At 40.8% G+C, this 23,890-nt stretch overlaps 1 protein-coding gene across 2 annotated transcripts in view; it reads right to left on the bottom strand.

Annotated features, from left to right (window-relative positions):
• The window catches only part of HMGCS1 (3-hydroxy-3-methylglutaryl-CoA synthase 1), a 30,926-nt gene extending 12,962 nt beyond the window's left edge, over positions 1-17,964 (bottom strand). Inside the window, exons 1-2 of one of the 2 annotated variants that reach the window (XM_043975202.1) lie at positions 17,816-17,964; positions 7,325-7,385 (exon numbers count right to left, since the gene is read on the bottom strand). The gene's annotated coding sequence lies outside the window, so the exon portion shown is untranslated. The remainder of the gene's footprint in view (positions 1-7,324; positions 7,386-17,815) is intronic. The other variant, XM_043975203.1, reaches the window with a different exon arrangement.
• Positions 17,965-23,890: the final 5,926 nt, after the last annotated feature.

Below are 23,890 nucleotides of genomic sequence, written 5' to 3'. Positions count from 1 at the left end.
TGTGGTTTAAACAGGTGTCTTTTATTTTAATCAGGAAAAGGAATGTTGGGTTAGTTCAAACAAAAAAGAACTCAGAAACCAGCTGAGAGGGGAAGCTAAAGATTACTTAGTTCTGGCTTATGCAATTTAAAACAAAACAAAAACAAATGAAAACAAGCTTTACCAATAGTAAAGACAAAACAAAACAAAAAACCCCAAATGGGTGTAAGGCAGAACAAACTCCCAAAAGGAGGAAAGGGAGAAGTCAATTATTTCTTTAGGCTTCTACTCCAGAATTAATGGTTTATTTAAGAGAATCTTTCTGTCCTAGTCAATATTATCAGTGTATGAATAACAAGGCTTTCTATGGGAACTTCTTTGGATGAAATAGTCCAAGTCTTTTATCTCCTCATTCCCAACTCCACCAATCCCAAGGAAGTAGATTCACCTAATAAACTTTGATGCAATGAAAGTCCTCAAGAACAGGCCCTAACCTGTTTGACCAACCTTTATATACCCTCCTCTCCAAGTAAAATAGTCTGTTCATTGCTGCCAACAATTTCCCCTACCCCTGGCACCTTTGGTTCAATTTCTCCTACCTGAATGCGTCTTCTACCCCACCATGATTTCACAATCTTCTGAACTATTCTTGAACATATGTTATCTCTCTTACTCAACTGGTAATTAAAGACTGCCTTATATGTCTTGTACTGGGCAAGGAGATCAATAGTATGTTTTAGAAAGATTTCTACTCTTCAAAGTTTAACATTATGATATTTAAAGGCTTAGCACTCAGCAAGGCAGAAACCTCAGTTAACTAAAACCAAGGGTTCCACATTTTAGAAATACGGCCATAAAACTTTCGTTATTACAGAGTATCCAAATACGTTGGCATTGATTCAGAGCTGGAAGACACAAGATAGAAACTGCCTCCTAAGTGACTTGTTCATGGTCATGTAAGAGGTTAAATAGGAAAGACAGGATTTGAATTAAGGTTCTGATGCCAAATCTATCACTCCATGTACCATAAAAGGAGTACAGTCTTGCCTGGACTTCTCTTTGGGAGAAACTAGTTCACTATGACAGTAAGGGAGTCATCATTTATGGAGTTTCAAAGAACCAAGAGCCTGTAACTGAAGATGCAGTATTACAATCAAATGTAGAACAAATGTAAAGTGTTTGACAAACCTTAGAACACTACATACATTGGCGAGTAGAGGTTAAGTGACTTGTCCAAGGTCACACGGATGGTTGCCTGAGGCAAGATTTGAACTCAGGTTTTCCTGAATCTAGGGCCAGTGCTCTATTCATTGTGTCATCTAGCTGCTTAGATAAAGTGATTTTTTTTATGCTTGAAATTTCATCTGGGAACTAAAATAAACAACTTGATTACACCATTTTCCCCTGCCAGTTTTATGTCATCACATGCAAATGTGATAGGCACATAGTTGCTATTATTATTGTGGTAAACTTATCAAGCATGGGCAAGTAATGAGACATGTTGATTAAATCATATTTTGTTTAATAGGAAGATACCATATATATCAAACAAAATTACCAGCTGTCAAATTAAATGATATTTAAATATGTTTAAATATTTAATGTTAAGACCATATTTCAACTTGACTTTTATCTTTGGTAATTCAGAAAGTACTTCATAATCTCAGTCTCTTTCTATGTTATTGTTCAGAATAAAATGTCAAACTGACAAACATTTATTCAGTTAGAGACATGATTATTTCACTGTTATTTAGGATTCTAGACATGCATATACCAGAGAACAGAATACATCTAAGAGTTGGGTCCTATTTCTCAAAGGGCATCGATCTTCCTCTTGCTTACTTTCCATTATCAAAGAGGCAGGCAAGACAAAATGGATCCCATGTCACAAAATGTATTCCACCCCTCTTTTCTCCACCTCTTTTGCCCCTAAAATTCATTCCTCTTTCCTGATGTCAATAAATCAACCTCTCATCCTGTGGTCAAAAGTAGTTTTTGCCAATTTAAAAAAACAGAATAGAAGGTTTCAGGAGTCAACCCTAGGCAGTGCTTTGTATTGCTGGAAAAATCCATAAGTAGACAACAAATATAGTTCATGACTCGGGAACTTATAAACCTGGTTCAGGAGTAGGAAAAATTAAAGGAAACAGATGGAATTGATGGCAAAGCACACACTTCAGCTAATCAGGTCAAAACTCTGGGCCACTATTTTTTTAGGGTAGCTCAATATTTTTAAGCGTGTCATGCAATTTCAGAGTTGGAAGGAAATTCAAAGATCATCCAGTATATGACTCATATCTTAATCATGAAATCAGGAGACAAGCAGTCTTTTCTAGCCTGTTGAAGACCTCCAGTAATATGAGATTCCCTACTTTCAAAGGAAGCCTACTTCATTTTTGGATAATTCATTTTTCCTTACAGTAAATGAATATCTACCTCCAAAAGCTACAAGCTTATACCTATCCTAATGGAGGGCGGAGCCAAGATGGCGGAGAGGAAGAAGCAAGCTGCCTGAGCTCTCCTTCTGTTCCCTCAAAACGAACATTAAATCAAGCCTCTGGACGGATTCTGAAACTACAGAACCTGCAAAGAGACAGAGAGACACAGTCCTCCAACCAGAGATAATTTAGAAGACTTCAGGAAAAGGTCGGTCTGACTAGGGCAAAAGGGAGGCCCAGCGCAGGGCAGCTACCCAGCGCCGAGGGGGTCGGGGCAAGTCAGCAGGAGCTGCGGGCCACAGCCGAACAACTGAGGCTCCCGGAACCTGGTTCAAAAATCTGGTGGCCAAGAAGGACAGTGGAAAAACTTACCTGCACCGGCCGAGAGGGCCACGAACGGCGGGATCAGACGCTGGGGTCTGGCGCCTGGCTGGCCGAGCACAATCATACAGGAAGTGCAGGGCGGGGCATCTCCACACACCATAAAGGCCTCAGAGTAAAAGCCCGGTCACACAGCACCTATACACCTGCACAAGAAGCCCAAAACAGGGACCCTGGTGCCCCCAGAGCAGACCTCAACTTAAAGAATAATTAAATAAGCTGCAATAATGAGTAAGAAGCAAAAAAGAGCCCTCTCCATTGAGAGCTTCTGTATCAATAGGGAAGAAGCCAACACAAACTCAGATGAGGACAATAGCCTCAAATTGTCTACATCTGAAGCCTCACAAGGGAAGGTGAATTGGTCGCAAGAACAAAAAGCCTTCCTGGAAGAGCTCAAAAAGGATTTTAAAAATCAATTGCAAGAGGTAGAAGAAAAAATGGGGAGAGAAATGAAAGCAAAACAAAAAAACTATGAAAAAAGAATCAGCAGCTTGGAAAAGGAAGCTGAAGAAAACAAAGCCTTAAAAAATTCATTTGGCCAAATGGAAAAAAAGCTGCATAATCTCACTGAAGAAAACAATACCTTAAAAAATTCACTTAGCCAAATGGAAAAAAAGGTACATAATCTCACTGAAGAAAACAATACCTTAAAAAATTCACTTAGCCAAATGGAAAAAAAGGTGCATAATCTCACTGAAGAAAACAATGCCTTAAAAATTAAAGTGGGACAGTTGGAAGAAAAGGAATCCATGAGACACCAAGAATCAGTCAAGCAGAATAAAAAAAATGAAAAAAATAGAAGAAAATGTGAAATACCTCATTGGAAAGACAACTGATCTGGAAAACAGATCGAGGAGAGACAATTTGAGAATCATTGGACTGCCTGAAAGCCATGACCAGAAAAAGAATCTAGATACCATATTCCAGGAAATTATACCTATCCTAATGGCCAAAACCCAAGTCTAATCATTCCTTCGCATGGCAACCATTGAAATACTTGAAGCCAGAACTCTGGTTCCCCTATTCCTTTGCCTCCTATAATTCAAGGCAGGTTAAAGAAGGGTGCATCTTGTGAGTGAGGTAGGGTCACAGGAACAAGATTATTAATGAAAGCAACATAGTACAATATAAAGAGGCCTAGATGTGTAATCAGGAGACCCGAGTTCTAATCCAGATTTGTGGTTTTTTTTAACTAGGTCTGAGACTTTGGACTAAACTTTGGACTGTGGTTCAAGTCACCTATATTTTTCCTTGAGAGAGGTGCATATAGCAGAATGATTCAGGAATTAAGAGACCTAGGTGCTAGTCCTGTCTCTGCTACTAACACTGTGACACTCACTGTACAAGTCACTTAATCTTTCAAGATTTTACCTATAAAATGAGCTTTTTCAAAACGAGGTATGTAACAGCTCTGAAAGCATGCAGATATCATTTGCAGCTGTGGTAAAAAGGTCAAAAAGATTATAAAAGTGTAATAGAAACAGTCTCTACTTATTTATGACATCTCTATGTATGGCCACAGAAACTCCTTCCTTGGGGATATCCTCTCTTCCCTCTTTAAGTTTCCTCCTTCTGATGACTCTGCCTAGACCAGTACAATGTGCCAGGCACACAGCAGGAGCTTAATACATGTTGATTGATTGACTGGAATAACCTCCATTGCCATTCCTCTCATAGGACTGGCAGGGCAGCTAAGTGTCACAGTGGATAGAGCACTGGCCCTGAAATTGAGAGGACCTGAGTTCAATTACTAGCTGTGTGACCCTGGGCAAGTCACTTAACACCAATTGCTTTAAATATCTGGGGCCATCTCCAGTCATCCTGAACTATATCATGCTACTGGACCCAGATGGAGAGAGTAAAGCTGGTGACTTTGCACAGCCCTCCCTTATTTAAATGCAATTCACATCACTACCAGATGTCATGGTCCTCTTAGAGAACTAAGGACAAACAACAGTAACAACAACAACAACAACAACAACAACGGACTGCCAGACGCCTCTTACTTCCTTTTTTTTTTTTTTTTTGGTAAGGCAATTGGGGTTAAGTGACTTGCCCAGGGTCACACAGCTAGTAAGTGTTAAGTGTCTGAGGCTGGGTTTGAACTCAGGTCCTCCTGAATCCAGGGCCGGTGCTCTAGTCACTGCGCCACCTAGCTGCCCCCTGCCTCCTACTTCCTTACCCAGAGAAAGCACCTGTGAGGAAAGGCTCAGAAGAGACAGAATAACGTTCTTCTGGAATCGAGATGAACCTTAATTCAGTACTTGGTGAACAAAGCCCATCATTCTGCATCTGGGACATCCAAGTAAATAAGATGGGAGAAGATTGAACATGTGGGCAAAGCCTCCAAACTCAGTTTTATTTTTACTACTAGTCAAAAATTCTTAGAAATACACTCAGTGACAGAAATAAAGAAGTCTGGGAGAGGTTGTGAGACTGTTTTTCACAGTGGGCCAAGAAAGACAGAAACTAGTTTGATGCAACAGAAGTGGAAAGAGAAGCATGTAAGAAAGACGAGGAGTAGAGAGGGAGGCAGCTAAAGAAGTATTACCAAATGATGCCACAGGACCTCGAACCCCCAGTAGTGTCTCAGAGCTGGAGGAACCTTCTAGATACTTGCTGAATTTCTAGGTGGGAAAAGGACAATCCCAATTCCTACCTAGGTGGTTTTATTTTGGACATCTAGCTCTTTCAGAAGAGCACAGGGCTTTTCTTGTACATGACCCTACCCTTTAGCAGCTAAGTGGTGAAGTGGATAGAGTGCAGGACCTTTCAAATCTGGCCTCAAGACACTAGCTGTGTGACCCTGGGCAAGTCACTTAATCCTATTTGCCTCAGTCCCTCATCTGTAAAATGAGCTGGAAAAGGAAATAGTAAACCACTCCAGTATTTTTACCAAGAAAATCCCAAATGTGGTCACATGAAGAGTGAGACTCGACTGAAAACAAATGAACAGCAACCCTTTTGAATCTGAGCTCAGAAGAGGGAGTGGTAGAATCACTGTGAGTAAAAGTGATGAGCAGCTTCTTTCCTCTGTCCCCAAAAGCCAAAGCATCAACGTTTTCAAGTTCTGTGTCTTGTGTCCTTTATTATTTTAGTCTAGAATTACCTATTGAAATACTATTCTTACCATTCTCCCTAAAACCAGTTTTTAATCAGTGGACCAGGGGTACCTTCTCCCCTCTTCTCCAGTTTCTTCAGCTGCACTGTAACTAATTATAAAATTTGGGAAATATTGCTTTAGGTGTATAATCTAACACCCATGTTATATGTCAAAGATCATACATAAACAAATAATCACATAAGAAACCGATTTACAAGAACTGAGTTGTCAGAGGGGAGCTCTTCTGCAATGTTTTCAACTCAATCAGAAAGCCATGGGAGCACATACTTGAACTGATCAAATATAATTTACATATTTAGCTTCCTCATAGTTTTGGACATGTATACATAGCCTACAAAAGGTGCTTGTATCACCTTACCTTCACAAAAGCATTACCCAAAGCACAGCTGCTATTTGTAATATAAAGCAGTGTTTCCTCTGATCCATGATGAATTCAAGATAACTCAACTGTAGGGACAAACAGGGCCATTCCAAAAAAAATGGTATTATTGTAGAAATCACTTGTCTCACCAGAGGAAATCAAGACCTTGAGGTTACATTTAAAAGTTCAAGTCACAAGACTTGTGAGTGCCTGACTTCACATTTAATGTTCTTTCTATCATACAAAAAAGGAACATTAAGACATATACCAGGATGTTACTAAACAAATAATACATGTACTCACATTTTGCCACCTTTGTTTTTTGAACCATACCCTCAATAAAATGTCTTCAACAGATGAATATTAACAAATAAAAATGTCTCCTCAGTTTTCCAACTTAAGTTTGAAAAGAAAAATGTCGTCTCTATTATAGGTTAAATTTGGATGGGCAACCCATATATACACAGTTTGAAGACAGAAGACATAGGTTCAATACTTGGCTCTGCAATTTACTTAATTTGGGGGCCTTAGGCATGTTACTTCACTTCTAGGCCTCAGTTTCCTCATATGTAAAATAAGGAATGGGACTGAATGACTGGGGACTTGAATCTTTCAACTTCAAATAGAATCTCCTCAACACAAACAGAAGACTAACAAAAACAACAGAAGAATGGTCATTCTAATAAATGAAACATGCATTAATACATTTTTCAAAGACTAGGGAAAACACTGAAAAGGGGGGTTTTTTTGGTTTTTTGAGTGAGGCAATTGGGGTTAAGTGACTTGCCCAGGGTCACACAGCTAATAAGTGTTAAGTGTCTGAGGCTGGATTTGAACTCAGGACCTCCTGACTCCAGGGCCGGTACTCTATCCACTGCGCCACCTAGCTGCCCCCTAGTGGTGTGTTTTTTTAAATTACATATGAAACCTATAGATGAGTCATTACTCCATGGTGAATATTTATTTTCCCTCTTTACTCAAAGCAGATTTCTTTTATTGCTTTAGAAAAATAGCAGGATCTAGCAAATTAGTAGGACATACCTGTTTGAGGGATAGAGGACTTCAGTCTCCAGGTCTGTCACTCTGTCTCCTTTTCCAAGCACTAGGAATTTCATAAGATTTTTTAAAGTCATAAATCACCATTCACATTAAAAAAAACCCCCAAACAAACCAAAAAAAAAAGTCCCTCAAATTCAAAACTACTTTGGCCAGAATAAACACTACTGTTTAACTAGAGCACGTGGAATATGGTTTGACTTAAAGAGGGCAAGAGGAACACACACATTTTACATTTACAAAAATTTTAGACCTCAAGACAAAGAGTAGATTCAGTTCTATTGTTAAATTGATAACAGGATTAATTTGATTCAACTCTAAAACCAAGTATGACTCCAGCATGACACTGAGAAAGGAGTGATGGAATTGATAAAGAGGAAAATGGCAATGGAGAAGAGGACAGAGGAAGAGAATAGTATTATAAAGACTTAAAGTAGGCATAGCCGTCTAACTATATAGCTCAAGTGTCTGAAGTTGCCATGTGGCTGCTTGGTTCTAGAAGGCAAATCCAAGAACATTATGTAAAAGTCACAAAGAAGCACACTTAGGTTTCAAACCAACAATGAGACCTATTCCCAAAGTGAAATGGATTGGCTCAGGAAGTAGTAGAAGGCACCCATTCATTGGAGGTCTTCAGTTAAGTCTAGATGACTACTAACTGGATATTCTGCAGAAAAGATGCTTGTTCAGGTGTGGGGGTTGGAGGAAATGACCTCTGAAGTTCCCTTCCAGCCCTAAGGTTCCATGACTTTGTGAATGTAGTCATTTTTAAATTAACAGCTGAATACTGCTATAGTTCTATGACTTTTTGCTGGATGGCATTTTTCTAGCAAAAGTAATTAAGGCAAATAAAATGTCTATTAAAATGGTTCAAATCCTTGTTACTTTTATATCTTTCTTTTTGGTGCAGCACTGCCACCTTTATTGCCAGTTATTATTTTATTTTTTCTCTTCCTTAAGCCTGACAACGTGAGATATGAATCAGGATCTATTTCAATACCAAGATATATGAGAGTCATCAATGTTTTAAGTAGGAATAAAATGGCAAGGTAATGCTTTAGACTGCTTTAGCCCAGTAAACAATCTATTTAAATTCCATGGAAAAAATGACCAGAATGCTCAAAAAAATATTAAATCCTCTCTTGGTCCGTCATGAAATTATTTCTAAATCTAACATATGAAATAGCCTGACTACTTGGTAACTCCATGAAAAGGTTTAATTGTTTATATGAAGGCTATAACAAGTTCTTAAATTATCCAACAACTTCTTATAGGTATACATAGAAAGCTAATTACCTTCTTTTGCTCACCAACTATTCTTTAAAAACAACATATCACCTAATGTTATAAGTTGAAATATCCTGTTCCTGAAGAACTTTGAGCTGGGAGGTTGGGGAGAGAAAAATGTCCACTCCAGCATGTATACTGGAGGTGAAGAGAATCTTCAATAGAGCGATGAGCCTGGAGTCAGAAAGTCCTGAGTTCAAATCCAGCCTCAGATACTTACTAGCTGTGTGACTCTGGGCAAGTTACTTAACCTCTGCTTCAGTTTCCTCAGCTGCAAAATAGGGATAATATAACACTAAGGATCAAATGAGATAATCTTTGTAAAGCACTTAGCACAGTGTCTGGCTTCTTTCCTTGCCCCACAGCCCCCTTGGTGACGTCAGAAGATTTAAAATCTGATCTATTCATTAGTTTTCAAGCTTCCGTAGATTTTGTGTTATTTCAGGTATTCTGTCCCTACAACAATGTCAATAACCAGATGCTAGCTAACTTGTCCTCGTTCCAGCTCTCTTGAAAAATCCTGTCTATTGAATCCGCAAATTATAACCAATAAACCGACTACACAGGAAGGCCAGGTTTCAGACAAAGAAATTCTCCATCTCAGTCTAAGGGTACATAAATAGCATTGCTTCTTTTTGAAAAAAATGCTATTCTGGCATCCAAATACTCTATACTTCAAGGTATTCATTCTCTCCTCACTCAATTGTCAACTCAATTCAATATGGATTATATAAACTGTGTGAGAAAACACAAAGAGGATGATACTCAGAATGGGTGACTAGGACGCCATTCAAGAAAGGGATTCGGCCCAATCCTGTAACCTGTCCAACTTTGGGAGGGAGTATTTAAGGACAGGCAATGCTGGCTAGAAGCACCTGGTCCCGGCAATGCTTTTCTTTCCTTCCTCTAAAGCTGGAGCCAACTGTGGCCTGTTAGTATGATTAGTATTCCTCTTGTTAATGAGGAATGTCAGGTGGCAACAAAAGCAGATATATAGTTTGTGTTTCTAAATTTTATTTTAAATAATATGATGGAGATAGACTGAAACAAAGGTTGTCAGTTAAGTTTTTATTCAATCCCACCACAGTGTCAACTCCAAAGTGACAAAGGATTATAGAAGTGAGGAAATAATGGGTACAGAGAAGTATGGTCAGATAACCAGTTTAATAAATAACAAAATAAAGAAATAAAATGAATAAATAAGACTATATAGTACTTATACATAAATTTCACCTTTTACATAGTCTCCTACCTAGCCAACCTCTTTATGTTATCACCTCAGATACTCTTATCAGATTTTTCAGGTTCAACTGTCTCAGAAAGAGGCTCTTTCAAAATATATTTAAATGAAAGCCAGGACCGATAACCAATTCAACAGTAACCTTATGGATCACTAATCAGATAATGAACTAGAAATCTCACTTTGCAGAAGCTTGTTAAAAATTACCCATTCGGTTTCTCTAGAAATACTAATATCATTAACTTTCCCCATCCCTGAAAAGGATAAGAACCAATTTAAGGCCAACTTCCTCCTCCCTCTATCCCCAGAAGGGATCACACAGAGTTCACTTCCTGAGAAGTACCCTTTTCCATTCAAAGGGAAACACTCAAACTGCTTCTTATTCAATTTTGTTTTGTTTTTTTGTAGGGCAATGAGGGTTAAGTGACTTGTCCAAGGTCACACAGCTAGTTAAGTATCAAGTGTCTGAGGCTGGATTTGAACTTGGGTCCCCCAGAATCCAAGGCCAGTGCTTTATCCACTGCGCCACCTAGCTGCTCCTTCTTATTCAATTTTGATTCTTGATATATAGATCTGTAGGAGAAATCCCACGGAATCCTCCGCAAGAGCAATGGGGGGGAGGGGCAGCTAGGTGGGGCAGTGGATAAAGCACTGGCCCTGGATTCAGGAGTAACTGAGTTCAAATCCAGCCTCAGACACTTAACACTTACTAGCTGTGGGACCCTGGGCAAGTCACTTAACCCCAATTGCCTCACTAAAAAAAATTTAAAAATTAAAAAAAAAAGGGGGGGGGGAGTGATCCAGGAAGATGGGGATATAGAATTGCTCAATTCTGGAATGTTAACCTGGATTACATTTTCAGATTTTATCCTTCTCCTTCAATATTCCTATAAAAGTTACCTGAAATTGTCTTGTGACAGAAATGGTTTGGGTAGAGAATGTTCTATTAAATAAGTGCTCCTGTCAGACTAGTTTCTAAACACAGACCACTATGTTAGTTTTCTATGACACCTTCCTTGGGAGTCAACAAACCAGTTCTGACATGTAGTACTGTCTATGCATGCACACACTGATCTGTTTCTCCCTGTTGAAATGTAAGTGAATCTCACTGCTCATCCTACTTGTAAGACTTGAATATCTTAAGCAGACCTTTAGAAATAGTTTTTATCCTTTCCTGTGGCATCTTTGATCATCCTAGTGAAAAGCAACATCTCCTCCCCATTCTGTGTAAATCATTCACATAGCACTTAGCACTAAAACTACAAGAGTATAAAAATGTTTCATCTGTTCTAAATTTGACAGTTTTAACTTATACCAACTTGTTCTTATCTTTGCACTCCTTATGAGGACTGCAAAGTAGGGAGCACCATCCTCTACACACATTTTATGCGTGAAGAAGAGCCTCAAAGAGATTAAATGACTTGTCCAATATTAGAAAGCTACTAAATGGTAGGGCCAAGGAGTCAAACCCGTCTTCTAATTCCAAGTCCAGCCATTTCCCCACAACTTTACAACGCCAAATCGCTTAATTTAAGTGTTTATAATAGTTGTACGAACATTACCATTTCTGAGAGGTCCTGCAGAAAAACAATCAGAGGCAGGAAAGAGCACTGTACTTGGACGTACAGTGAAAGGATCCAGAAGACCAAAATCCTGCCTCTGACATTTACTAACTTTGGGACTTTTAAGAAGTCACCTCAACTTAAATGTTTATAATACAAATTACGCTCTTTTCTTTTTTTTCTTTTTTTTTTTTTTTTAGTGAGGCAATTGGGGTTAAGTGACTTGCCCAGGGTCACACAGCTAGTAAGTGTTAAGTGTCTGAGGCCGGATTTGAACTCAGGTACTCCTGACTCCAGGGCCGGTGCTCTATCCACTGCGCCATCTAGCTGCCCCCCAAATTACGCTCTTTTCATGGATGAAGAAATGAAGGCACAAAGAAGTATTGCAATTTTCTCAAAGTCATTCTGTAAGTAGCTGGAAAATAGTAGAATTCAGAGCTCTAGAGATGACAGTCTTTTTTGCTATTTAACCCTTTATATTTCCAAATCTTTCATGCTAGGTCTATTTCAAATGCTGGTCATTAAAAGCCTTTGCACTGCCAAATCTTTACCTGTAGGTCTGCTTCCTCATCTGTAAGAAGAGGGCACTAGATGACATCTAAGGTCCCTTCTGGCTCTAAATCTATGATGCGGAAATTTTGCTCCTCTTCGTATTTATGTTACCTTAGCTATAAACCACTTAACCTGAGTATGCTTCCTCATCAATAAAATGGAGAAAATGCACTTAATCTGTTCCATGTGTGTGCTGTCAATCAATCAATAATATATACGTATAAGGGCATCTAGGTGGCAAAGTGGATAAAGAACTGGCCCTGGATTCAGGAGGACCTGAGTTCAAATGTGACCTCAGACACTTGACACTAGCTGTGTGACCCTGGGCAAGTCACTTAACCCTCATTGCCCTGCAAAAACAAACAAACAATTATATATATATATATATGCAATTTGTAAAGTATAAAGCACTACTCAATTATAAAGTATAATTGTAAACATCCCTTTCAGCTAAAAAATTCTATGGTTCAATGTTTCAAAGTCAATTGTCCAATGGGTTAAAGAAAAAAACCTAACTCAAAGTACACTGATTTTTAAAAACAGGTTCTAAATTCTTTAAAGTAAATGGTCAACTGTAAACATTCTCTTGAGTTTTCTCTAGCTGACTGCTAAAATTCTCAAGGTTACTCACTAATCTCACAAAGAAAACAACTCAGATCAAAGAGTGCATGCTAGATTGTTTCTAATTGAATGATGTAATGATATTTAGTGTCAGCAACTACTATAACAACATGTTAACTCATGCTGAAGTCATGAATATCTTATAGGGTTACAGCCCAAGGCAAACCCCCAAAATTCACTTTGATCCAAAGAGCTCTAAGGTTCCACCAACCTCTATGTTCTTTTTTTATAATTTTGTTGTTCAGCCATGTCCGACTCTTCGTGACCCTTTTGTAGGGTTTTCTTGGCAAAGATACTAGAGTGGTTTGCCATTTCCTTTTCCAGCTCATTTTACAGATGAGAAATCTGAAACAAACAGGGTGAAGCGACTTGCCCAGGGTTACACTGCTAGTAAGTATTTGGGACTGGATTTGAACCCAGTTCCTTCTGAGTCCAGGGCCAATTATCTACTGCGCCACCTAGCAGTCTTTTAAAAAACAAAACAAAACAAAAGTATTTACTCTAAACTAATATCATCCCTAAATCTGACTTAATTTCTCAAATCAATCCTAAAATTAACAGGAATAAGATAGAAATGCATTTTGGGGTGTGTGGGGGAAAGACTAAAGCATTATACATATATATGCTCAAACAGTATGCATTTCTAAAATGAGATCTATTTGAAAAAGCATCTAGGTAGCACAGTGGATAGAGAACTACACCTAGAATCAGGAAAATCTGAATTCAAATTCAACCTCAGGCATTTACTAGCTGTATGTCCCTGGGCAAATCACATAACCCCGTTTGCTTCAGTTTCCTCATTTACACAATGAAGTAGAGAAGGAAATGGTAAACTACTTTAGAATCTTCTTGGGAGAACCTCCAATGGGGTCAGGAAGACTGGACTGATATGACTAAACAACAACAAATGTTTGAAAATAACTCTTTTTTGGGGGTATGATTATATCACAGATTAGTTGGAATCTCTCCCTTCAGGAAACTTGTCCTTAACTTACAGTCTTATCTAGGATGTGGCAGAGCCAGGACGGGGCCAAGGTCTTCTTCCCACCTCCAAGGACAGTCCTTCACTAGCTGGTAGGTTAAACTGACTCACCAGAGTCCAGTTTTTCTGATGACATCTTACCACTCCAAGAAGACAAGATCTCAAAGACTTTAAATGAACAGTTTCTTTTTGTTGTTTGCTCTGACCAAAAGCTTTGAAAATACATGCTTAATGCCCAAAGACTGGTGCTAAAGCTTCTCATTTAAGGCAACCCCACCACTCCTCTCTATATCCTTGTCACTTTACTGTCAATTTAACCACAGTATCTTATATTCGAGTTTCATACAATCCAGATTTGGAAAAAGAGGGTGCCACTGAGGTTAATCTGGGCCAAAGCACAACACTGCTTCAGCTCTGTTAAGACCAGGCCAATATAGTCTTATTGGACTGGACTCTAAAGGTTAAGGGGACAAACTTAGAAAGGATTTTAAGAGAAGTTTCAAAGGAAACCTTCCCTTTTCCTGCTAGCAGACTTTTAACTTCCCTTACCCAACTTCCAGTTTTAAATAATGTAAGAATTCACAAACTGATTCTTTTTGAAATATGTATTTTGATGATTTCCTACATTCCTACAGACACATCCATCTTTCTTCCTAATTGTGATAAGAGAATGCCTAACATTCCATCAAAAACAAAACAAAACCAAAAAAACCCTTCTCTCCATTCTTTTGGATGCTACAAGGGTCAACTCTTGCTTGGACCACGACAGTAACTTCATAATCTCCTTGGCTCAAGGCTCTCACCTTTACAACAATCCCACCACCATACAGATAGATGCCAAAAGCACAGGTTTGACCACATGGTCCAGCAGTCTCTGTTGACTTTAGAATCAAATACAAACTCCTCTGTTTGGTATTTAAAGCCCTTTACAACCTAGCTTCAACCTATCTCTCCAGCCTCTTATACATCACTCTCCTCAAACTCCACTATGATCCAGCCAAACTGGACTTTTCCATAATTCCTCACACAACAGATTCCAACTCCCACTTCGGTGCTTTTGTCCACTGTGCCTGGAACACACTCCCTCCTCATCTCTGCTTCTTAGCATCTCCAGTTTTGTTCAGACTTCAGCTCAAATTCGACATCTTACAAGCCCCCTGAGCTGCTGGTGCCTCCTCCCATTACCTTTTATATATCTGTTTGTGTGTGTGTGTGTGTGTGTGTGTGTGTGTGTGTGTGTGTGTGTGTGTGTGTGTGTGTGTACAAGCTCCTAGGCTGAGGGTTTGGTACACAGGAGGTGCTTAATTGTGCTTGTTGATTAAAGTAAAAAAAAATCTCATCTGAAAGAAAAGATTTGTCAAATATATACAGGCATCAATATTCTCTGTATTACCATAGAATTTTCATCTTAATTTGCTATGAATTTTGTCATTGTTTCATTATGTACTGTTTAGCCACAATAAATGTTAGATCTTATAAAAGACAGTACTCAGAATACATCAGCACTGGAGCAGGTTGGCATACTTGTAGGAGGGTGGGGCTATACCCTTAATACAAAACTACTCCCCACAAAAACCCCAAACCCCTACATTTTCAAATTCCTTGTTTCCTAAGTCTCTTATCTGAGAGATTGAAATAATGCCTTTACCACCTTTCAAGTTAAGGCATCACCAAATTTCAAATTTTTTACGTCCCTTAAAAATCACTTATTTGTAATCAAGGCTATGTAATGTACTAGGTGAAGCCACAACTAATTTCAGCAAAGTAAAGAGGCCAAGAAGGAAGCAGTATTGCAGAATGCTGAATATACCTGTAAAAGATTAAAAAGGAAGCTAAAAGAAGCTAGTGAATGTGTAGGGGATAGGGAGGGTTAAAGTGGGATGGAAGGTTTAGTTTAGACTAAGGCCCTTCCAACTCAGCGTTTCATGTCTTTACTTGAGTATATTTTAACTTCCAAACAAACTTATCAGTGCCATTCAACACATGTTTTTGGAGGCAATCAGCATTAAGTGACTTGCCCAGGGTCACAAAGCTTTTTAGTGTCTGAGTTGGAATTTGAACTCCGGTCTTCCTGACTCTGGCCACTAACGTGTATACAAAATATACACAGTTCAAATTAAATTAAAAGTAATCTCTAGGGGCAGCTAGATGGCGCAGTGGTTAAAGCACCGGCCCTGGATTCAGGAGTACCTGAGTTCAAATCCGGCCTCAGACACTTGACACTTACTAGCTGTGTGACCGTGGCCAAGTCATCTAACCCCCATTGCCTAAAAAAAAAAAAAAAGTAATCTCAAAGGGAAAGAAAATCGGGAAACTTTACCTATATGGCAGAAGGCTGGATTTGAGCAGAGTCTTCAAAGGGAAGAGGTGATGAGGGAAAGCATTCTAAGCAAGAGGGTCAGTCAATGCAGGCAAAGGCCGAAGACTGAAACTTAAAGGAAGCCCCCTGTAGCGGGACAGTAGAGTTTATAGAGGGGAATCAAATATAAGGAGACTGAAAAGGTAAAAAGAAGCCAGGCTGTAAAAGTCTCTAACCTTCCCACCACGCTCCCAAAAAGAGGTTTTATATTTGATCCTGGAGATAAAAGAGACTCCTGGGTTTTGCTGAGGGGATGGGGAAAGAAGTTGAGAAATGGCGTGGTCAGACCTACCTCGTGGAAAAAAAATCTCCCAGGCAGCTGATTGGAGAATGGCCTAGATGGGGAGAGGATTGCTTGAAGCAGGGAAACCAGTTAGGAAGCTATTAAGTAGTCCAGTTGAGAGGTAACCTGTACTAGGGTGGTGGCTTTGTTAAGTGTCCAGAAGGGGACAAATGCGAGGCAAAGTTGTGAAGGTAGTAGAAACGACAAGATTTGACAACAAATTGGACTGTGAAGGGTGGGAGGATGACAGGGAGGTTTGAGCCTGGGTGAAGGATGGAAGGGTGTTGGTGCCCTCAGCAATAAAAAGAAAAGGGTAAGGAGAAGTTTGGTTGGGAAACTATCGAGTTCTATTTTTTCTAAATGTTGAGTTTGAATGTATAAGTTTATAAAATACTTTTGAAATCTCTCCTTACCAAGATCCCACTTTTCTACTACAATAGGAAGACACTCCCTGCCACGCAATAGCCCTCCAACTCCACCCTACCTCACTCCTCGGGGAGCGGGAAGAGACATTCATCCCATACCTTGGTCAGATAACAGGAGCTTAGTAAATGTTTGCTGAATGTAACTGAAGCCACTCCCGCCCCCCTTGCTTTCGCCTCCAACCCATCTTACAAGTCTTTGTTTCCTCCATCAGAATGAAAGCTCATTACGCAGGTGGACCCTTTCGTTCTTTGTCCTTGTATCTCCCCCTCTCCCTCACCTCCACCTCCCCAGCGACTTAGCACAGCCCCTGGCATAGAGTAGGCACTTAATAAATATTTGCTGATTGACTGACTGATCCCTCCATCTAAGGCTAGTTCCCCCATTGACTTAACTCGGTGTCAGGTACATATGAGGTCTTTAACAATGACTCAGATTGATGGCTCCATCTCTCCATCAAAGCCCAGTTCTCCAGGGCCCGAGCAGTACTAGGCACCTAGTAGGCTCTTAATGAATACTTACTGATTGATTCCTCTATTTCTCTGGCTAAGTCTAGACACCCCAACTACTTAGCCCAATGCCTAGCACGTAGTAAGAACTAAAGACTGATTGTTCCATCTCTCCATCTAAATCCAGTCCTCCCCAAGAATGCACTCAGTGCTCGGCACACAGTAGGCACTTAATAGTTACTTGCTGATTGAGTCCATCTCTCCAGCCCCCCTCAGCAACTTAGCCCAGTGCCTGGCACACAGCAGGTGTTCAATACTTGCAGGATGGAGTCCACCTCTTTTCGCGTGGTCCCTCTCCAATCTTTTGCGTCCCCCGGGGCACCCTCCATCCTCCCTTGCTGGCTTCTCGTTTCCCCCCTAAACCTCGTTCACACCATCGCCTTCACATCCGGACCCTGGGCTACCTACGCCCGGCTGCAGGTGGAAAGCTCCCAGGGACACTGGCCTGGCCGCGCCCCGCCCCACTCCTTCCCGGGCCGGCCTGACCCCGGAGCCGCTGCCCGCCCTTGCCCCGGCCTGGACCGCAGCTACTCGGGGCCTAATCAAGGGCACTAGCCACCCGCTCCCTCTGCCCAGCCGGCAGCACAGGTCAGGCTGGACGCCCTCCGGCCCCTCCCTAGCCCTCGGCTGCTTCTCTGACCCCGTACGGGCCACTCACCCAGGAGCGATCGGAGACTCAAGGAGCTGCCAAGAGAGAAGTGAGCGGGGGCTCCCCCTCCGCCACCACCTTTATAGCTTGCCGGCTGGTCCCAACTCCCTCATAACTAGGAGTCGGTATGAAGGCGGAGCGGCGGCCCCAGCCGCCAATCGCAGCCCGCGCAGCAGTCTGGGGGCTCCCGCCTCCCCTGCTCTTTCTCGCCAATCAGAGGGGTTAGGAGGGGGTGTGGTCTCACGCGGGCTTCCCCCTACGGCGGGTCCAGGCCGGGGTAGGATAGGGCAGCAGAGGAAGTGGGGTGAGGGAGTGACGTCGTGTGGCCCGAGAGCAGTCCTGCCAATGGTAACGCGGCAAGAGGATGCTAGAGCCAACGAGAGCGGAGAGAGAGGGCCTTCCGGCCAATGGGAGGGCGGCGCGAGGCTTTTCAGGCCAATGGCGACTATGCGTCCCACCGCTGGGGAGAGATAGTGAGGGGTGGAGGGGGCGGATCCTATCCCCGCCTGGGAGGCCGGCAGGTTGCCTAGCAACCAGAGCTGGCTTCGCCCTTTTGATTGATGAAACCTTGGCTGCTTTGAATGAAACCTCGAGATTGTCTGGTGCCCGGAGCTGGAGGAAAACGGCCTTAGCACCTGCCGCCACAGTCTTCTGCCTATTACTGCCACCCTAATTCAGACATCTCTGCTAGGAGGGCTTCTCGCCAAAGCACATAAAAGGAGATAACTGGGAGCCTTTGGGCTCTGTGATGCAATGATGGGGGGATTTTCTGAACCCCCCTTATTGAAGCAGAAGTGTGTCCAGTGCTCCTGCATTGAGAGGAAGGATGCCAACAACCTCAAAGATTCCTGGACCAGGGGATACTACATTCCAACATATACCTATGAAAAAACCACAAGGACCTGGATAAGTGAAGTTGCAAAAACACCCCGACCAACAATGAGTACAATCTAGAAATTAGTACAGCTCAGCCTTGAATCCATCGAAAGGGGTCGATTTTTAGGTCAAAACATCAGGGAAATTATGGAGTTATCAGGGTCCTTGTCCCTAAACCCCGTTGCTGTCTCTCATAGTTTTACTAGTTTCCAGAATGTGGGAGCTTTGAAATTATCTAGTGCAACCACTTAAATTTAAAAATGAGAAAAACAAGGCCCAATAAGGTAGATTGATTTTATCTAATATGATGATTATGTAACATGATGTCTTCTCTATACTTACTTTACTAGACTATAAAAAGCTAGATGAGAGTAAGGACCATGCCTTAGCCAAACTCTCTCCTCTAGCACCTGGTACAATTCACTTCTGGAATAAGCATTTAGAGCATTTGCTGGTTAGTATTTTCCAAGGTTAATAGCTTTCTCAGGACTCAAACTTAAGTTTAATCTACAGTCTAAAATATTTTGTATCATATCCACAAAAGGATCTATTAGGAAGTCCTTTGTTTTTTTTAAAGCATGGCACCTTTTCATCTTACAAACTGGTCAAATGTAGTGGAAGAATTGAAACTTTTGCTACATAATTGATTAGAAAACAAAGCCCACTACAATTGCAAGTTGGTAGATCATTATAAGGCTCATGACATTCTGTTCTAGTCTTAGTTATTCATTTTTTAAAAGGCTCTACATCCCTTACTTATGGCTAGCAAATTACCACTTCTTCCTCCCCTAATCCCCCCATAGATAATCTTCCTCCGTAGCCATTCTCCATTCTGTCTCATGCCTAGTCCTCCCAAGTCTCTAGTCTTTCTCTGTCTTTTCCTTCCATTGTATCCTCTTAGACTAATTCTTTATCTTTATCTTTATCTTCACTCACTCTACCATCCCTTTCCCTTCCAGCCTACGTCTTACTAGGGCCTCATTTTCTTCCCTTTCCAATATTGACCCAATGGTTCACCAATTCAAATCCAGGCTGCCCTCCCGTTCCCACTTGTCCTATCTGCTCATGCCTTACTAAAACCTAGCCCTAGATTACTAGTGGTCTCACCATCATGTCTTCTCCAAGCCTACTCTTTTTTTTTAAATAAACGTTTTAATTTATAGTTTGGGGTTCTAATTTTTATCCCTCCTTCCTTCCCTCCCTTCCCTCTCCCTGGAGTGGAGGATGGACTGGAGTGAGTAGGGAGAGACTTTAGGCAGAGAGACCAATCAGTAGTTCAGGTGTGAAATGATGAGGGCCTGCACTGAGGTGGTCAGAGAAGAGAAGAAGGTGTTTATGAGAGATGTTATGAAGGCAGAAATGACTGGACTTAACAATTAATTGGATATAGGGGGTGAGAAAGAGTGAAGAGTTGAGGATAATGTTTAGGTTGTAAGCCTTAGTAACTGGGAGGATGATGTACCCTTGATAGTAATATAAAAATTAAGGGGAGGATTTGGAAGCTAAAGATAATGAGTTGGACGTATTGAGTTTAAGATGTCTGCAGGATGTCTAGCAGACAATTAGAGATGGCAGATGGAAACTGGAGGTCAAGAGAGAGTTTGGGTCTGGACAAGGAGATCTGAGAGGCATCTGAATAGAGATGATAACTGAAATCATAGAAGCTTATGAGCTCACCTAGTGAAATAGTATAGAGGGAGAAAAGGGCCCAAGACAGAGCCTTGGGGGCACTCCCATGTTTAGAGAATGTGACTTGAATGAAAATCCAGCAAAGGAGATAGAGGAGTGACCAGACAGATAAGAGGAGAACTAGGAGACAGCAGTGTCATGAAAGCCTAAACAGAAGAGAGCCTTAAGAAGAGGAAGATGATCAATATTGTCAAAGTATGGCCCTGGCTGGTTATTTATCTGGTGCCCCAGTTTTTCCCATTTTCTTTCTTTCTTTCTTTTTTTGTGAGGCAATTGGGGTTAAGTGACTTGCCCAAGGTCACACAGCTAGTAAGTGTTAAGTGTCTGAGGTCAGATTTGAACTCAGGTCCTCCTGAATCCAGGGCTGATGCTCTATCCCCTATGCTACCTAGCTGCCCTCTTTCTTTTTTAAAGTATAAACATTTTTATAGTTTTGAGTTACAATTTTTATTTCTCCTTTCCTCCCTCCCCTCACCCCTCCCTGAGGCAGTAAGCAATCAGATATAGGTTATACATGCATGATTATATAAGACACTACCATATTAGTAATTTTTTATAAGAGAACTTGAATAAAAGAAAAAAATGAAAGAAAGTTAAAAATAGCATGCTTCAATCTGTGTTCCATCAGTATCAATTCTTTGATAGTCCTTTGAAATTGTCCTGGATCATTGTATTGCTGAGATCCAAGCCTACTCTTACATGATGCTGAACACTGCTGGAGAAAATCATACAACTATGTGGGATATATTAGAAATTTATACTATCTACCATTAATTGGGCCTTCACTGCTATATGGCATTCCTTTTATTCTTTCCTGATTGACTCTATCTCAAGCCCATTAGTCACAATTCCAAACCTCTTTTGTCCTCAAGCTTCTTATTTCACCTTGTTCCCCCACCTCCACCCTTAGCAGAGCACTTTGTTACTCCCTTAGTGAGGAAAAACAACAACATTATTGTCTACTGAACAGGGTCAGAGTGAAACACAATCATGCCAATGGGGCCTACTACGAATTTGTTATCTAATCTGAACTGGGTCCTCACTACGTCACAGCAATCCTTTTATTTTTTCTTAATGAGTAGCATAGCAATTCCCCCAAATTTTCCAAGTCTCTTCTCCCCTCCAACTTTCTCTACTACACCTATTCACCATCTCACTCAGCAGTTAGTCAATCAGTAATCCAGCCTAATCATTGTGCTAACCATTGGTGATACAAGAAAGGGAAAAACAGGCTCTGTTCTCAAGGAGTTCACAGTTTAATGGAGAGACAAAACATAACCAACTATGTATGTCAAATATATTCATGATTAATTAGCAGTAGTTTCAGAAGGAAGGTGCTATAATTAAGGAAGACTGGTAAAGGCTTGGAATCAGAGTGAGGAAGAAGAGCATCCCAGACTAGTGAAAACATTGTTTGGAGGCCAGAAATGGAGTCTCATGTTGGAAGAACAGCAAGGAGGCCAATGTCACTGAATCAAAATATATGGGAAGGGGCGGCTAGGTGGCGCAGTGGATAAAGCACTGGCCCTGGATTCAGGAGTTCCTGAGTTCAAATCTGGCCTCAGACACTTGACACTTACTAGCTGTGTGACCCTGGGCAAGTCACTTAACCCCATTGCCCCGTAAAAAAAACAAAAACAAAGTATATGGGAGGGAGTAAGGTGTAAGAATTCTGGAAAGGTAGGAAAGGCCTAAATTATGAAGGAATTTAAAGCCAAACAGGATTTTAGATTTGATTCTGGAGTCACTGGAGTTTATTGACTTGGAGGGGGACAGGCAATATAGTCATCTGTATTTTAGGAAGATCACTTTGACAGATGAGTGGAGGATGGAATGGAGTTAATAGGAAGAGAGTTGAGGCAGAGAGACCAATCAGCAAGCTATTTCAGTAGTTTAGGTGTGAAATGATGAGATCCTGCACTGGGGTGGTCAGAGAAGGGAAGAAGATGTTTTTGAGGTATGTTATGAAAGCAAAAATGACTGGACTTAACAATTGATTGGATATAGAGAGTGAGAAAGAGTGAAGAGTTGAGGATGATGTTTTGATTGTAAGTCTTAGTGACCGGGAGGATGATGTACCCCTGATAGCAATATAGAAGTTAAGAAAAGGGAAGTTAAAGATAATGAGTTGGACATGTTGAATTTAAGATGTCTACAGGATGTCTAGTAGGCAATTAGAGATGGAGGTCAAGAGAGAGTTTGAGTCTGGACAAGGAGATCTGAGAGGCATCTGAATAGAGATGATAACTGAAAACACAGAAGCTTATGAGCTCACCTAGTGAAATAGTATAGAGGGAGAAAAGAGCCCAAGACAGAGCTTTGGGGGCACTCCCATGTTTAGAGAATGTGACCTGAATGAAAATCCAGCAAAGGAGATAGAGGAGTGACCAGACAGATAAGAGGAGAACTAGGAGACAGCAGCATCATGAAAACCTAAACAGAAGAAGAAGGAGGAGGAGGAGGAGGAGGAGGAGGAGGAGGAGGAGGAGGAGGAGGAGGAGGAGGAGGAGAAGAAGAAGAAGAAGAAGAAGAAGAAGAAGAAGAAGAAGAAGAAGAAGAAGAAGATGATCAATATTGTCAAAAGCTGCAGAGAGGTTAAGGATGAGGATCACAAAAAGGCCATTAAATTTGGCAAGTAAGAGGTTATTAGTAACTTTGAAGAGGGCAGTTTTGGTTGGAATCATGATTGCAAATAATGAGGTTGGAATACAGATTGCAAAAAGTTAAGAAAATATGAGGAAAGGAAGTGGAGGTGTTTAAATTAAAGGAGTTTAGCCACAAATGCAAAGCTTTGCAGCAGAGAACCATACCTCTTATTTTACCAAGAAAATAAAGGCCATCTAGTATCATTTTCCTTTACCTTTTATATCAAAACCACTAAACATCATCTCCTATTCCCTCCTCTGATCCAGTTTTTCACTAAGGGATAGCTCTTCTTCTTACCAAAGCCACCCCATCTACTTATGTCCTTAACTCTTCCAGTCTCATCCAGGAACATGATGAATCCCTACCTCAGACTTCAATCTGTCTATTGGTTTTTTCCTTGCTGCCTAAAAACATATACAGGTTTTACTTCATCCTTCTAAAACCTTCAATTGACCTTACCGTTTAATTCTCAAAACATTCTATAATTCTCCTGTCTCAGAGCCAGACCTATAGAAAAAGCCATCTATATTGGCTGTCTCCACCTCCTCTCTCAAACCCTGGCAGGCTCCTGACCTTACCACACAAATGAAATTGTTTCTCCAAGGTTACCAGTGTTCTTTTATTTGCTAATTCTGATAGCCTTTTCTCAGTCTTTATCTTGTTTGACCTCTCAGTAGCACATTACACTACTAATCATTCCCTCATCCTAATTATTCTCTGGGTGACACAACAGATAGAGCATAAGGCATGCAGTCAGGAAAACCTGAGTTCAAATCTGGCCTCACATATTTATTAGCTGTGTCATTTAACCCTGCTGCCTCAGCTTCCTTCCTCAACTATAAAATAGTGATGATAACAACTATCTATCTTTTG

Source organism: Dromiciops gliroides, chromosome 1 (assembly GCF_019393635.1).
Source record: "Dromiciops gliroides isolate mDroGli1 chromosome 1, mDroGli1.pri, whole genome shotgun sequence".
Lineage (NCBI taxonomy): Eukaryota > Metazoa > Chordata > Mammalia > Microbiotheria > Microbiotheriidae > Dromiciops > Dromiciops gliroides.
The sequence above is the reverse complement of the archived record's forward strand: the minus strand, read 5'-3'. Positions and strand labels throughout refer to the sequence as shown.